Source organism: Peromyscus maniculatus, chromosome 1 (assembly GCF_049852395.1).
Source record: "Peromyscus maniculatus bairdii isolate BWxNUB_F1_BW_parent chromosome 1, HU_Pman_BW_mat_3.1, whole genome shotgun sequence".
NCBI lineage: Eukaryota > Metazoa > Chordata > Mammalia > Rodentia > Cricetidae > Peromyscus > Peromyscus maniculatus.
Window position 1 is genome coordinate 184,418,817 of NC_134852.1, and position 16,307 is coordinate 184,435,123.

General features: G+C 43.2%; 1 protein-coding gene across 14 annotated transcripts in view; it reads right to left on the reverse strand.

The window, feature by feature from the left end:
* Window positions 1-16,307, reverse strand: part of Sgms1 (sphingomyelin synthase 1) — a 275,114-nt gene that overhangs the window by 107,574 nt on the left and 151,233 nt on the right. For 6 of the 14 annotated variants that reach the window (XM_076562225.1, XM_015989531.3, XM_076562218.1 and 3 more), the window contains exon 3: window positions 11,032-11,074. The exons of 6 other annotated variants lie outside the window; for them this stretch is intronic. The gene's annotated coding sequence lies outside the window, so the exon portion shown is untranslated. Of the gene's footprint in view, window positions 1-10,619; window positions 10,645-11,031; window positions 11,075-12,697; window positions 12,803-16,307 lie in introns of those variants that run through there. 2 more of the 14 variants (XM_015989532.3, XM_076562250.1) reach the window with 2 other exon arrangements.

A 16,307-nucleotide genomic window follows, 5' to 3' on the forward strand; every position in this document is an offset into this window, starting at 1 on the left:
AACTCATATTTCCCTTTCTTCTTTGTTTTTTAACTTATATGTAGAAATTATATATAATTATCATGTGTAGTATGATGCTTTGATAAACCTGAACAACTGATATGTAGAAATTGTATATAATTGTCATGTGCAATATGATACGCTGATAAACCAGTATGTTCTCTGAACAACTGACAACATCAAGGTAATTAACATATGCATTCATTAACTTTCAAACTTTTTTTGTTGTGGTAAGATTACTTCAAATCTACTCTCAGAAATTATCAGTAATATTTTCTCAACTACAGTCACTAAGCTTTGTAATAGCTGACACTCTTGCTCAACTCCTTTTTAGTGATTACCATGCCCATAGCACAGAGAATTAGGCAACTGTGTATTGCGAACTTTCCCAGACCCGCCATACCCAGAACCACAGCCAGCTCCAATGTTACCAGCACCTGTGCACAGTGCACCTGACTGCAGCACATGCCTCAAAGGAAGACAAGACAGGTTGAGTCTTCATGCTTAGGAATCTCCTCATATTCTCCCAAGCTACTTCTGTTCCCACCACTTTACTTACAGCCATTATTTCCAAATCCTCAATGACCTGCAGTATTACTAAAGGGAACAGCTTGTTCTCAGTTAAGTGTGACTGCCCAGCAGCATGTGACATAGACTTCCTGAAGCTTCCTGAATCATGATAATTTCATGTCCTCTAGAGCACTGACCATCCCTTCTTTCCAGGCTTTCCTTTTCATTCTCTTGAGGTTCTTCATTTTTTTCACCCAAATGGCCTCCATCCCAGCCCTATGATATGTTACTGTATATTTAAAGAATGTACAGCCTGAGTGGTTCCTAACAGCAGTCATAGTCTTGGGTGAAGAAGGAGTGTTCATGTAGGCTTGTCAACTTGTAGCAAGCATGCCATCCCTGCAGGAGATGCTGATGATGAGGAAGGAAGATGCCCAGGACAAGGGTGAATAAACCTCTAAATGTCTATTCTATTCTGCTATGAACTGAGGTGTTTCTAAGAACATAAGCTATTAACCAAGTAGAGGCTATGAATACAAGACAAAAACTGGTATCAGGTGGAACCAGAAAACTAGTCGGTACATGCAGCACTCTGAAGCAGAGGCAGGAGAGTCACAAGTGTGAATCTAGCTTTGGCTACATGAGGGGGAAGCTCTTGGGGGAGAGGAGGTGAAAGGTAACAAAACATTTTTTATTTATTTCGAATCCCAGTACTTAAAATTCACTACTTCCCATGGATGTCAATCCAGCAGGATCTTAGTCTCTCGAATGCCCTTAACTGGAATCCTCTTAAACAACAGAAAGAAGAGTGCACACAGAGGAAAGGCTTTCTTCAGCCTGGATTTCATTCTTCACACTGGGGCATCCTCACAAGCTGGTTCTAGAGGGAAACACCACTAAAACATTAGTACTAATTGACATTTTTACTGCCACTGAATTTAGTCAAATGTGACTGGGAGTCCCCAAACAGCAAAGCTATTTGGTCAAGAGTCGTAGGATGGGTATGAGGGCCGCCACACTTAACAGTAGTTATCAAAATCACAACACCATAAACAGCATGTTCACTGGCAATCAGTTTGTCCAAAAGCAATTTTTAAGCATCTTTTCTTCATCCTGGCCAAGAAAGCAAAGCAATATCTATGGACTGAACCCAAGCTCCCTTGAGCCCTCCCCCCACCAACCCCCCTGCCCCTCACACACCATCAGCCAGGAGGGGGGAACTCCTTCCCCCTGACAATATCACCCATCCAGACCCCTGTCCCTCCCCAACATCAGGTGTAGGGGTGAAGATCCACTAGTCACTGACTCCCCAGCCTGAGAGCACAGAGAGATGTTGGCAATGATGCTTATAGTAACCTCACCAAAGAAGTCTTGGATCAGGAAGATCCCTGTCAATTACCTTTTTGGAGGCTTTCCTCACAAAACCCCTGAGGAAGGCCTCTGGGCCAAATGGAGGAAAATGTCCCGTTTTCTATCTGCGGCATACCATCCTCCCAAGCCACAGTCTTTGCAGCTTCCATAAAACTAGAATATGAGCCTTTCCAATTTTCACATTTGAAACAATATTAAAACTTCTGAAGAAAAACACGTTTCATTTAAAAAGAAAAGGCAGAAATAGTTCTGAGATACCATTAAGCTCTTGACCCTGGAGAGGTGGTAGTTGTGATTTAAGGTTCTGTTATCTGAATACAACACTTAATCTAACTACCTATCTGTTTTCTATTACTTTGGTCTGAGAGCCAACCAGCTACGCTTTCATTGCTTATAATGAATAAAACTCTCTTCAGGTGCTAGAAACTTTTCTAAGACGAAGAAAATGCGCCTTTTAGAGCAACCGGAAGAGAGTGCAGATTCCGACTCGGCTACGTTTGGCCCGGCTTGGCTTGTGTGCACCTTTGGGAAGTCTCAGGAGCTCTGTACTTCCTAAACCTCTTTACCTGGGATGTCCTTATCCCAGATACAAGCAGGCTCACCCCTCACTTATGCCCATAGCTAGCTGGACGGTCCCTTCTCACTCAAGACTTCATGGCGTCCCTACTTCATATGAGAAGAGATTCGTTGACACAGACAGAACGCACCACTCCCTCCTCCGCCCTTATCAGACCCGGCACACAGGTATTTTACTTATTTACGGGGTTTACTATCTTTCTCTCGCTAAACACAACACAGGTTTCAGCTGTCTCCTTTTCTGTCTTCCTGTCAATTCTGATGGCTAACCTCTGTGCCTAAGCCAAGGCCTACAGTAGGAATGCTCACAGAGTCTGCGGCTTCCTTGGCCCAGGGGGGCCTACTGACTAACCAGGTTAGCCTGTGGGAAATATTTAAGCAACAAAAGAGGATGCAAAGAGTTTTAATTAACTAGCACAGTGAATGAGAGGGCCAAACTACTTGAAAATAAGATATGAGAAGTTTCAAGTGCTTGTCACAGACAGGCTGCCCACCTCAAAGAAGGAAACAGGTCCCAAAATACCCTAGTTTAAAAAAAAAAAAAAAAAAAAAAAAAAGACTGTTCTGAGCCTGGCAGTGGTGGCACACGCCTTTAATCTCAGCACTTGGGAGGCAGAGGCAGGTGAGTTCAAGGCAGCCTGGTCTACAGATCGAGTTCCAGGACAGCCAAGGCTACACAGAGAAACCCTGTCTCAAAACAAACAAGCAAATAAACAAACCTGTTCTGTTCTTGCATGGTGTTTATACAGGGCATTTCCAGGGAGTCTACCATACTGGGAAACAGAAAAAGAGACTGAATTTCTTGACCATCGGTAATAACCATTGCTAGCTACTTTAAAGATACATGAAAATTAATGGCAATTATTCAGCCTTCACTAGATACTTCTCTTACCAGCATGGCCTCAAGTGAATAAGGAATATGTCTACCTAACATCAGGGCTGACTCATTTATGCTTTATCCACATGGGAACTTCATGCCACTAAGAGCCTATAATGAAAGGATATTTAAGCATGTAGCAGAAATGCATGCATTGTACCACATAAAATAAATAGGAAAGACTTATGATTTTAATTTTGTATCTTACTTTAAAAAGCATACATATTCACAGGTATAAGAACGGAAGCCTCTACACCAAAATATTACCAGCAGCAACTTTTATGCAGTAGTTTTTAACTTTCTTTTTATTTTGTTCTGTTTGTTTGTTCAAGAAAAGGTCTCTTTATGTAGCCCTGGCTGTCCTAGAATTCGCAATAATAAATCACACCAGTCGCAAAACCAGAGACCTGGCTGCCTCTGCTTCCTGAGTTCTGAGAATAAAAGTGTATGCCATCAGTTTTCAATTTTCTTTAAAATCTGCACAGCAAACTTTCTATGCAGAACTGTATTAAGAGCAAAAGGCTGAGTTTGGTGGTACACGCCTCTAATCCCAGCACTGTGGGAGTATAGCCTGTCTCAAAAAAATTCCATATTAGTAACACAAAACAGGGAGTGGGAAGGAAGGGGGAAGGGCAGTAAGGGGGAAGGGGGGATTTTACCTTTGGCAATGACAGGTACACAAGCTAAAATTCTGAAATGTGTATACAGATGCCAGAACTGTCCTTCACTGTGGGTTGGCTTGGTCAAATTCTGGTCCCACATGCTATTTACTGCAACCACTAAAGCAAGCTGACCTGATTTTAATTTCTTTTCTATTTTGTTCTGTTTGTTTGTTTGTGTAAAGGCCTCTGTATGTAGCCCTGGCTGTCCTGGAACTCACATTATAGACCAGGGCTGGCCTCAAAAATCAGAGATCCATCTGTCTCTGCCTTCTGAGCGTGAGTGCTGGGAATAAAGGCACATGCCATCCCTGAGAAGCCTGAACCAACAGACACACCTTCCGCCTAAACTGGAAATGTCCCTGCCCTAAGGAAGCACCAGGCCCAGAAAGAAACCGCCACTTCTCTAAGGAAAACGCTGTCACCATAGCTTCAGCATGCCTTTGCGTGGATGTGAAGTGTAAGAAAATTCTCACTGTGGCTGCCTCCTACATGTCACTGCAGTATGTAGTCAGTGAGGCACAGCTAACCCGTCTGGGAAATCAGATGAGTCTATGATGAAGCTTGAGCTCCTTCATCTTCTGACCGCATGATTTCAGGCAAGGTTCATCTCATTGCCTCACAAGCCTCAGGTTGGTCTCCTTCAGTGAGCAGCCACATCTATTTCCGGGATTTTAGTGAAGAATTAAATACTCATCATGAGGCTGGGGGTGTGGCTTGGTGGTAAGGTACTTGCCTGGCATGAAAGAGGTACCTGGGTTCAATTCCTAGTACCAAGAGCATGCTTAAAATATTTATCAGGATGGATAGTTACTGCTAACTCATTAACATTCCTAAAGCCTAAATACATGGGCTTTTAAAATCATGTACCCCCTAATTTTAAAACAAACACAACAACAAACAATGGATGTCATGTCCCTAAGTTCCAAGTCTGAGTCCTCCAGGGCAACCTCTTGAGATCCAACCATCACTGAGCTGACACACGGTATCTGGGTAGACGTCTTGTTTTTCTGCTTGGTTATATCTACACTGCTGGGGTTCGACCCCTGGGCCTTGATAAACCTCAGTTCCAGGGGCCCTCCACTAAAAAGGATTCAATCACTGAAATAAGTCTCTGAACTACGTAAGATTTCTAGAAAACGTTCATCATTTCTTCTCCATATCGGCCTCACTAGTTTCACACTGAAAGGAACGGGATGATGGTAAATAGGACAGAAGACTCCACAGCGGAGCCGGAATCACAAACAGAACATACTTCTCAAACAGGTCTCATAACAATCATCTCAGCAAAAGGATGAAAATAGTAAATGTTGAAAATCCCCCAAGAATCAAACATATATTCTTAAATTCAGCTTCAAAAGGAGGAGGCAGCACATAATGCCATTTCCAGACGATGGAGTACAGTCCACGTCACAGATCCTAAGTCCAGACAGCCTCGGTGACGACCAGGGTAAGTTCAAAAGCCGGTAAAAGCATATTTGGAAGACACACACTTGCTGAGGTTCAACACAAACTGCTGTGTTCCCAGAAAAGACACCAGTGCGGTGTCCAGCCAGAAATTCCCTTGGGAACACCTGGCCCGAGTCAAGCTCACTGTTGCTTTGTTATCCCACAGGCAACGGGAAGGGCTGTAAAGGGGCTGAGTCAGAGCTAACAGCCACATTCAGGTTAGAGAACAGACTGGCATGTTCCAGGCCTGAGCACTGGCCCCATTCCCACAGAACACAGTGCCTGTCTCTACATCCGGGTAGGCATGCCAGATTCAGGCCACACTCTTGACAGCTACTGTTTCGCATCTAGCAAACGGTTGTTTTACAATGATTCTCATACTTTCTGAGGCAGGGTCTTGTTAGGTATTAAGTTTCCCAGCTAGACAATACAGTACATTCCTATGACCTTAAAGGTGATCTTAGACCATGGGAACAGTTTAAGATTAACTTTGAAAGAGCACTGTAAAATTCCAAAGTTAAAAGAACTTTACAAATGAAGGAGGATGGCTTAACAGAAATAGTAGCATTTATTACGGTGGTCAATAACTTGAAAGGAAAAAAATTCTAATAGTTCCCACTCCACATCCTTTGCTTCAGCTTTTCTATTTTGCGCTGCTTTCATTTTTATTATCGTAAAACAGATAGAACTCATGTTTTCTTAACTAAAAACTAAGTCCTTAACCTTTGTTGGTAGTTTGAATAAGAATGGCTCCCATAGTTGGTAGAACTGACTTAGGAAAGATTAGGAGGTGTGGCCTTTGTAGGAGAAGGTGTGTGTCACTGGGGGTGAACCTGGAGGTTTCAGAAGCCCACACCTGGCCCAATCTCTCTATCTCTGCCTCTAACTTGAAGATAAGATGAGAACTCTCAGCTCCTGTTCCCGCAGCCATAGCTTCCTGCCTGCACATGTTCCCAGCCGGGAAGGTCATGAACTCACCCTCTGAAACTGTAAGCAAGGCCGCAATCAAATGCTTTCTTTTGTAAGTTGCCTTGGTCATAGTACACAGCTACAGAACACTGACTAAGACGCTCACCTCCCTTCTTTCCTTTTAGAATCTATAAGCCTCTATCTAAATGTTTTTGAAGTTCACAAAAAGCCCATGATGAATCCAAGGCCTTTCTAGGCCTCAATCTCAAATTTTCAAGAAGCCACTCGTGAACCCTAAACTGAAATAGGCAGGACATTGGGCACACTAGCATGCTGAGCTCCAAGCTCCCCTTTGTGGTGCTGGAGATTGAGTCTAGAGCCTCCCAGAGGCTAGGCATGCTCTCCACTGCTGAGTCACATCCCCAGCCTACTGTGAATAAACAACACAAAGGGCAAAGGCAACTCCACTCTTGAGAGTTCTTTAGAACCTAGCTCTGTCATCTTGTAAGACAAAGTCCGGTCCAACATGGTGGTGTACACCTTTAATCCTAACACTTGGGAGGATATGGCTGGCAGATTTCTGTAAGTTTGAGGCCAGCCTGGTCTACAGAGAAAGTTCCAGGGCAGCAAGGCAACGTAGGGAGAGCCTCTCTCAATCTCCCTCTGTCTGTGTGTCTGTGTCTGTCTCTCTCATACACACACACACACACACACACACACACACACACACACATGCACACACACATACACGGGAAGGAAGAAAGGGAGGGAGGGAGGGAGGGAGGGAGGGAGGGAGGGAGGGAGGGAGGGAGGGAGGGAGGAAGGAAGATCATGTTTGTCCTGCAATAACCAAACACAGTCACAGAAAAAGCAGCTGTCTCACCTCACAGCATGAGACAACAATTTGAAAAGCTGGTGCCCTCTTACCACTGTAAAAAGTATTTGGCTAAAGCTTCATGGTAATATAGAGATATACATTTATTCATTATATAAATTCAAAAAGGAAATAATAAATTCATACTGCCTTTTCATATGGCAAAAGTCTCAGTTTACCTTGATATTAAAATAATACTTGGAAAGTAAATTTGCTAGTGTTGGCTCTGGGTCCTGGCACATCACAGGTCAAATGACTCCCAAAAAGGAAGCAAAGAAGTTGAGAATGAAGCTGGGGGGAGGGGGCAATTGCTTGGCATGCCCAAGGTCCTGGCTCAGTTCCCAGCACCACAAGACAAATTAAAAAATAAATAAATAAAATAAACAAAACAAAAAAATGGATTTGTGAATTATTTCTGGAGTACATTTTTTTTTCAAGTCTTCCAAGTATAACTTTTAAAAGCAATACTTGGGGGTTGTGGGTGGCCATTACAACTGACCTGTTCCCTCGGCTTTCCTTCAAGTCTTCATTAAAATGATAGTATGGCAAGATAAGGACAAATTCATAAAGACAGAAGATACGGAAGCCACACCACAGAAGATAACAGACACCAAGAGTATTGTGCATGCTGGAAAGCAGAGCAACTTCGGAGGCTGAGGAGCCAAAGCACAGGCTCTGAGGTTCCCTCAGGGCTGAGGACAGAGGGACCAAAATAACCCTGGAAAAACAGCCTGCCTAAAAGTCTACACACACACACACACACACACACACACACACACACACACACACACACACACACGTTTAGACTCTTAACTTATACCATTTACAAAAATTAAGTCAAAATGGATTTGAGTTGTAAAAAGTAAGCTCAGAAACTAAAATTCCTAGAAGAAAATGTAAGAACCAAGGTTCAGGGCATGTAATTTGTCAATGGATTTCTTGGATGTGACACCAAATGCCCAGGCAACAAAAGCAAAATGTACCAGGATTAAACAAAATGAAAACGCTTCTGCACAGCAAAGGGAGACATCAACAGAATGGAAGGCAAGCTACAGAGCAGGAGACTGCATCTGCCACCCATGTATCTGAAAGGGATGAACAGGCCAATGTAAAGATCTCTCTTATCATTCAACAACAAAAAACCCAAATAACCAAAAATTTTCAATGCACAGACATCTCCCTAGATGATAAACAAGTGGTCAACTGTACATGAATGGATACTCAACATCACTAATCAGGGTAAGCAAGTCAAAAGCACAAACAGATGTGACCTCCCACACATTAGAATGGCTCCTCACAAAAACAGATAATGATAAGTGTTGACAAGATAGTGGAGAAACTGGAACCTTGTACATTCTTACAAATGTAAAATGTTACAACTGGTAGGGAGAACACACAGACAATTCCTCAAAAAAGTTAAACAGAAAACTACCATATGATGTAGTAATTCCATTTATGGAATATATCTGAAATAACTGAAAATGAGATTTTAAAGAGATTTGCATACCTATATTGACTGTGGCAGTTTTAGCAATAGCCAAGAATAGAAGACACCGTACTATATATCTATTGACAAATAAATGGATAAGGAAAATGTGGTTATGTGGTTGCATTGTCAATGGAATAGTATTCAATCCTTAAAAAAAGATTCTATCATGTGCTGCTCATGCATGATTGGTCAAGTCATTAGGAAGCAAGTAGCCTCAAGGAGACACTGCAACAGATTCCAATGACAAAAGAGAAAGAATGATGACTTCCAGGGGTTAGGGAGAGAGAGAAAGACCTGTTACTCCATCAGTAAGTTACAATTGTCCAAGATGAAAAAAGTCTCAAATCTTTTACAAAACAAGATGCATATTAACACTACCTACCTCATACTAACATGATCAAGAGAGTAAATGATGTGATGTATTTTTTTTTTAGTCACAATAAAAGAGGAATGAGGAGATTATCTAGACTATCTAAATGGGCCCAATGTAATCACAGAATTCTGAGAAATAAAAAAAGGGTAGACAGAGGAGCAGGTCAGAATCACACAGTGTAAGAAATGGTTGATCCATCATTTCTGACTTTGATGACAGAAGAGGGCAAGAAAATCATCAAACTGAGCTGCTAGGTGAAAAACTACAAATGTCAGAGAAAGAGAGGGAGGGAGGGAGGGAGAGGGGGAGGGAGAGGGGGAGAGGGAGGGGAAGAGGGAGGGAGGGAAAAGGAGAGCGGAATTGTGGAAGGGAGTCCCCAGCATGGAATTCTGAATTTTTGGGATAAAGAAAAGTGTTAACCATTTCCTAGAGGCACAAAACACCCCCATGCAGTCAACTAGGAAGCAGAATGGCTGGTGCATGCCAACATACATCACAACACTCAGACAAAACCAAATAATTATCATAACTTAGCGAATATTAATATTTAAATGCAGTCTAGAACATGGCTGTACTAAGACAAATGGAGATCTGGACATAGCAGTGCACATCTAATCGTCCCAGAGGCTGAGACAGACAGACTCTTAAGTCTGGGGCCAGTGTAAGCCCACACTCCTTCCCCACCCCTGATAAAAGTAGAGAAGGAGAAGGTAGAGGAAGAAGAGAAGTAAAAAAGAAAGGGGGGGGCAGGAATGCTAAGTGCATCCTAACAGTCAAGGGTCATCTTTAAATCTTCAACAGGAAATAGGACAGCGATCTAACATGTTTGAAGAAACCAATAAAGTGACACTTAATGCATCTTCTATGTTTTGAAAAGATAGATACATGAATACCAGAGACTATGATCAAAAGAGCTGAAAGTCTATCTTTAGTCGGGGGGGGGGGGGGGGGGGGGGATGGGAAACTAGTAACCAATTGTGCTGGATAGTTTTATGTCAACTTGACACAAGCTAAAGCCATCTGAGAGGAGGAACCAGTTAAGAAAATGCCTCCATAAGATCAGGCTGTAGGCAAGCCTGTAAGGAATTTTCTTAATTAGTGATTGATGGGGAATGGCCCCACCCATTGTGAGTGATGCCATCCCTGGGCTGGTGGTCCAGGGTGCTATAAGAAAGCAGGCTGAATAAGTCATGGAGAGTAATCCAGTAAGCAGCACCCCTCCTTGGCCTCTGCGTCAGCTCCTACCTCTAGGTTCCGATCCTGTTGGAGTTGCTGTCCCGACTTCCTTTAGTGATGAACAGAGATATGGAAGTGTAAGCTGAAATAATCCTTTCCTCGCCAGGTTGCTTTGGTCATGGTGTTTCATCACAGCAATAGTAACCTTAACTAAGACACCAATGTATATGCAACAACTTCGAAAATAAATACAATGAACAAGGAGAACAAAGAACAAGAAAACAAGGGAGAAAAAAATATTGAGCTCATAAAAGCAGTTATATAAACTGTTCCAAATGGAGGTCCTGGCTGTTTACCAGTCTGAGGAAGGAAGCCAGCAACTGTCCTCCATTATACAAATGGATACTTGCAGTTGGGAGTCAAGATTCAGGGGCCAGCATCATACGAAGAGTCCGAAAAGTCTGGATGACAAACAGCTAACACACTATACCACGCTGTGGGAAGTGTAAGCAACATTCTGAAACACGACTCTTACAATGAAAAGGCTCATGCAATTTATGTAATTATATACTTGGAAGAAAAGTATAAATACATGCTTGTTCAATACACATATATAACTAAATTAATTAGGTGGAATGTGTGTTTGACTGCTTCATCTGAAGTCCTCAGTAATCTTTATATATTCAAGTTTGTCATGATCATTTTTTAGACCGTCTCAGAAGACAGGGAATAGACACTAGAACATAAAAGAATTAAACGTCCATTTACCTCAGTCATGCTGTTACTTTTCCTCATCAGTCTTCCATCCGGTCTAGGAGAAAATAAGTAAATTAAAGTACATCCTTCATACAATGAGCTGCTTATAAGGAAAAAACAAGGTCGTTACCACCCCTCCTTATCTGTCCACTGAGAAATAAATGTTCTTCCCTGCTTGCCAACTTGACCCCAGTTATCCTGGTGGAGAGACCAAGTTGCGATTAGGCAAACAAGCAGAGTTATGCCTGGTGTCAGGAAAACATTGCCCACCAGACCCATCTAAGGCATCTCCTCAGATTTCCAGTCATGTACCTTATGAACTATCCCCTTTCCATTCAGATTAACTGCTAACTTACTATAGAAATTGATACAATGGGCAAGCACATTTTTTCAAATCATAAAGATTAGAACTTTGGCATAAAAATGGTAGTGAGATGTTTACATCTCCCTTTTTATCATAATACAAACAACACAGCTAAGGGGGATAAGTATAGGACACACAGAGGTATATGTGATCAAAGAACCTGCACACAGATGTGAACCCACTGAACAAAAGGCTTAGGCATGCTTCTTCATCCTGTTCCATCAGATTTTCACAACTAAATCAAACATGACCCTTTCAACATGTATATATGAATAATGAAATACAAGAAACATGTATGTCAATCAACAAACTACAGAAAAAGAGAAAATGTACCTTTAAGAAAATGACAGCTAGGCATAGTGGCACATATTTATTTTTAATTTAACACTCAAGAAACTGAGTAGGAGAACTATTAAGTCTGAGGCCAGTCTGGGCAACAGAGTGAATTTAAGTAACCAACCAACAAATTGAGACCCTGTCTCAAAATAATTACATTAAATAAACTGCATTTAAAAATTAATAAACATTTGTATTACTGTCATACGTACAAACAGAAAAACCAAAACACAGCTGACTTTGAACTGCCTGGAGGTAAAGTTACTTGGGATCCTTATTACTCAGGGAAGTGTCTGAGTTTGAGAATTCGTGTAACTGAACCAAAATTGAACATTTTAAGGACAAAAAAAGCTGGGGTGGGCGACAGTTGGCTGACAGCTAATACTCTTCAGGAAGATACTGCCATGCTGGGGATGAAAGTGCTCTGGCGAGTGGGCTGCCAATGACAAGGTCTCCAGAGACTATGACAAGGGAGTTGTTCCTGACAGACTTGCAGGGAAAAGGTCCTCCCATTATGAAGCAAGACTCTATTGTTGAAGATAACATGAGAGAAAGAGGAAGAGGAAAGAAAGGAGAACGTCAAAGGCGGTCTGCTTTCCTTTCTACAGGTAAACAAACAAACTCTATGGTAAAGATAACATAACTTACATGTGGTGGAAGCTAGACCAAGTTAGTAGGACACCCCTCCGCTTGGCCTTCCAATTCCCAGAGCAAAGGCCTAAGTTTGGTTCCCTCCACAGGAACCAAGACTCTCCAAACAGTGTGACCGAGTTAAGAGAGGCAAGCTGTGTACAGGACCACTGATGCTATAAATGAGTGTTCACAGGAATAAACACATGTGGTTGTGGTTGGATAAAGGATCTGTTGTGTAGTCCCCGGCTAGAGTCACTCAAATCAGAAGAGTCACGTCATTCAGAATCCACTCTTACAAATTACCAAAACTCCCTATGGCCGTCTCTGTAAAGCGGGCACACTTACCGCTCTGTCCCCAGGAGAAGAGCTGTCAAAAGAAACCTTTCTCCATCCCAGCAACTGCTCGTTCTGAAACCTGTGAAGTAGCCGTATTATTCTCCTACAGCCTCTCTGTAACAAGAGACACCAGAAGAACACAGTGTCCCTCACAGGAAGCTGCGCATGAACACAAGTTACTAAGGAGCCCCGAGAACACCACCTTCCAACAACATGCCAAGCCTCTGTGACTATTTCCTTTTTATAATAATTTCAAAAAGCAGGGTCAAAACGGGAACACAGTTCAAAAAGGGAAGTTTTTGTTATGCCACTTGAGAAAAGAAAAGTATATTTTAAAAAGACTGTGTGTGTGGTAGCCAAGATATGTGTTTTAAAAGGCCTTCCTGCATCCTCAATAATATATATAAAATTGTACCTCAACTACAATCACAGGCTGTCATACATGATATGCTCTTACGTTCAATCCCTGAAAGAACGGGGTGGGGTGCTGAAGGGAAACCACAACCTAATCAGATGAAGACAACTCAAAGGCTACATAACTTCTCTGGGGTTATACCAGGAGAGAGGGGAAAGGGTCCCAACTCAAGTTTACTGAACTACCTGGGTTATTGCGCCCACCACGACAGCTCTAGCTTCATGATGAAAAGCCCCGAGTCTGTCTCAAACTGTTGGGTGACACTTTCATCTTCTAGCTTCAAGCTCTTTGGACTCTGATCTCCCGAAAGGTGTTGAGGTCCCCTCTCTCTGTGTGATGGTTTAAAGGTGTTTTGTTAGCAAGGAGCTTGAGGGCTGGAAGCAAAGGAGGCTTGGATGCACTCATTCCAAAGGAGCAGAACCGTGGGGAGGGCAGCAGCTGAACCGGGAGGGTGGTGGGAGCACCCTGGGGACCTTCCCCCTGTCAGACTCAGCATGGGGAAAGCCTGGTCTAAGAGGCAGGCTTGCTTTCACAATGGAGGTGTTTTGTGAAGACAAATCATTTCTGGGACTAAACAAGCAGGTAACTACGTAGACTGGACATACATCAATGAATGTCTACAGAGTGCAAGTCCCCAATTATCCTTGCAGCTTTAAACATGCGTTTAGGATCCAGTTAAAAATGGGAAACTAAACAAGCCCTCAACAACAATGACAAACAGGCTAACATGGAAGGGAGAAGACTCAGGAGGCCTAACTCTGCAAAAAGAACTACAGACAATTCAATGGGGACCTGCTGAGAGCAGGAGAAATGGTCTTTCCAAGGGAACAATCCCCTAACTTGTTATCTAACACCCAACGGTCAACCCCGAGACCACATACACACAAGTAACATGACACAGAATAAACAGGTGTCTTTGGGGAGGAGGGTGTGTCTGTGTGTGTGAACAATTAAAGAAAAAGAGACCATGAATTTGAGAGTATGGTTGGGAAGAATGAATGGGAGGGATTGGAAAGAAGAAAGGAAAAAATGTAATTTTGGGGGTTGGGGGGGGTTGAGACAAGGTTTCTCTGTGTAGCTTTGGAGCCTGTCCTGGAATTCGCTCTGTAGACCAGGCTGGCCTAGAACTCACAGAGATCCACATCCTTCTGCCTCCCCAGTGCTGGGATTAAAGGCATGTGTCACCACCACACAGTGGGGGAAAAATAATTTTTTAAGGTAAGGCAGAAACTATTGCAGACATGGACCTAGTGACATGCAGAAGATTGTGGGTGGGGTTCTCCTACTCCTTCAAATCCTGCTGTGGCAATATTTAAATGCCTCTGTGCTTACTACTGGTGGTTTGCTCCCAAAAAAAGCACATTGAAGAAAGAAAAGATCCCAGAGCAGAAAGGAGTGGACATAAGAGCCACAGCTGAGGAAGAAAAAAAAAATGAAAGCTCCCAGAACTTCGTAAGACACTGGCAAGCTCCCCTTCACAACTGTAGGACCAGCTCTTTCCAGTGCTCTTTCATCGGGGAGTGCCAAGGTTTCTTTGCAGGGGGGTCATCTGATTGGCTGGCTGGTTGGTCGGTTAGTTGGCTAACAGGCAGTGGCTTCTCCTAAGCAACACTGAGAGGCAATGCCACCATGTCACCATTATATGCCACCACAGAGGATGTAGACATGCAGCAAGCCTGCTTTGATTCTGAAGCCTGATACAAGCCAAGTTCAATTACTGTTCTTGGAGGGAAACAGTGTGAATAATAATAGAGACCAGTGATAGCACAAGAGCAATTTAACCACATTTTCTTACTGAGACTGCACTTGATTAGAAGAATTTTTAAAAGCTGAACAAGCTTTCTTATAAACAATACATTGTGCAAATTAAGAGTCTGCCTTGAAAGAACATAAAATAAAAATATGAAGAACATAAAATAAAAAATGGAGAACATAAAAGACAAAATATGAAGTAACTGATTTCTTCCTTTAATACCTAGCACCCCAGTGTAGACAGTTTAACCAGGCAATGAGCACCCCAGTGTAGACTGCTTAACCTGGTCACTAGCACCCCAGTGTACACAGCTCAACCTGGCTACTAGCATCCCAGTGTAGACAGCTTAACCAGGCCACTAGCACCCCAGTGTACACAGCTCAACCTGGCTACTAGCACCCCAGTGTAGACAGCTTAACCAGGCCACTAGCACTCCAGTGTAGACAGCTTAACCAGGCCACTAGCACCCCAGTGTACACAGCTCAACCTAGCTACTAGCATCCCAGTGTGGACAGCTTAACCAGGCCACTAGCACCCCAGTGTACACAGCTCAACCTGGCCATTGGCACCCCAGTGTAGACAGCTTAACCAAGCCACTAGCACCCCAGTGTACACAGCTTAACCTTGCCATTGGCACCCCAGTGTAGACAGCTTAACCAGGCCGTTCCTTCCTTCTCTGTAACAGTTTAAAAAAACAGCCTTAACAACCTCTGCCGTGTCTCCTAAGATGTCAAAGCACAGTCTGGCTCTCGTGGCCAAAAGGTCCAGTCTCCCTGTAGAATAGTGTTCTCAACCTTCCTACACTGTGCCCTTTAACACAGCTCCTCATGTGGTGGTAAACCCCAACCGTGTAACTATTGTTGTTGCTACTTCGTAACTATAACTTTGCTAGTCTTGTGAATTGTAATATAGATATCTCACATGCAGGGTATCTGATATGTGACCCCAAAGAGACGGAAGCCCACGGGTGGGGAACCGCTCCTCTAGAGTACCCAAGGCTTCCTGCTGCCAGCTCCTACAGCTGGTGCCAGGCCTCTTCACAGGGAAAACATCCCAGGGTCCTCAAGGAGAGCCTCATCTCCCCTTCAGTATGTGGTCTTAGCTGTTGGAGATTAGCCAAGGGAACATGCAAGGGTGAATTGGGTTTCTTCTCCCAAGCTTTCCTGAGACTGCCAGAAGTCCCAGAATGCCAGGCTTCTCCCGGGGAATAGAGAACACTCTTTTCTGAGGAGCTGGGCTGGGTTGTAAAATACACAACTTGATCAAGTACTCCACGGTTTAACCCTTCTCAGCTTGCCTCTGAAACTGGCTTTCCTTCCTTTTTACCTCAGGAAAGAATAGCTGACTTTGTGAGCAGAGGTACCCTGAGAGGAAGACAGAGTTAGCAACTGGAACCCGCTAAAATGTGGGAGTTGAAGGGAAAGATTTGGGGCAGGAGGACTCCAAAGAGA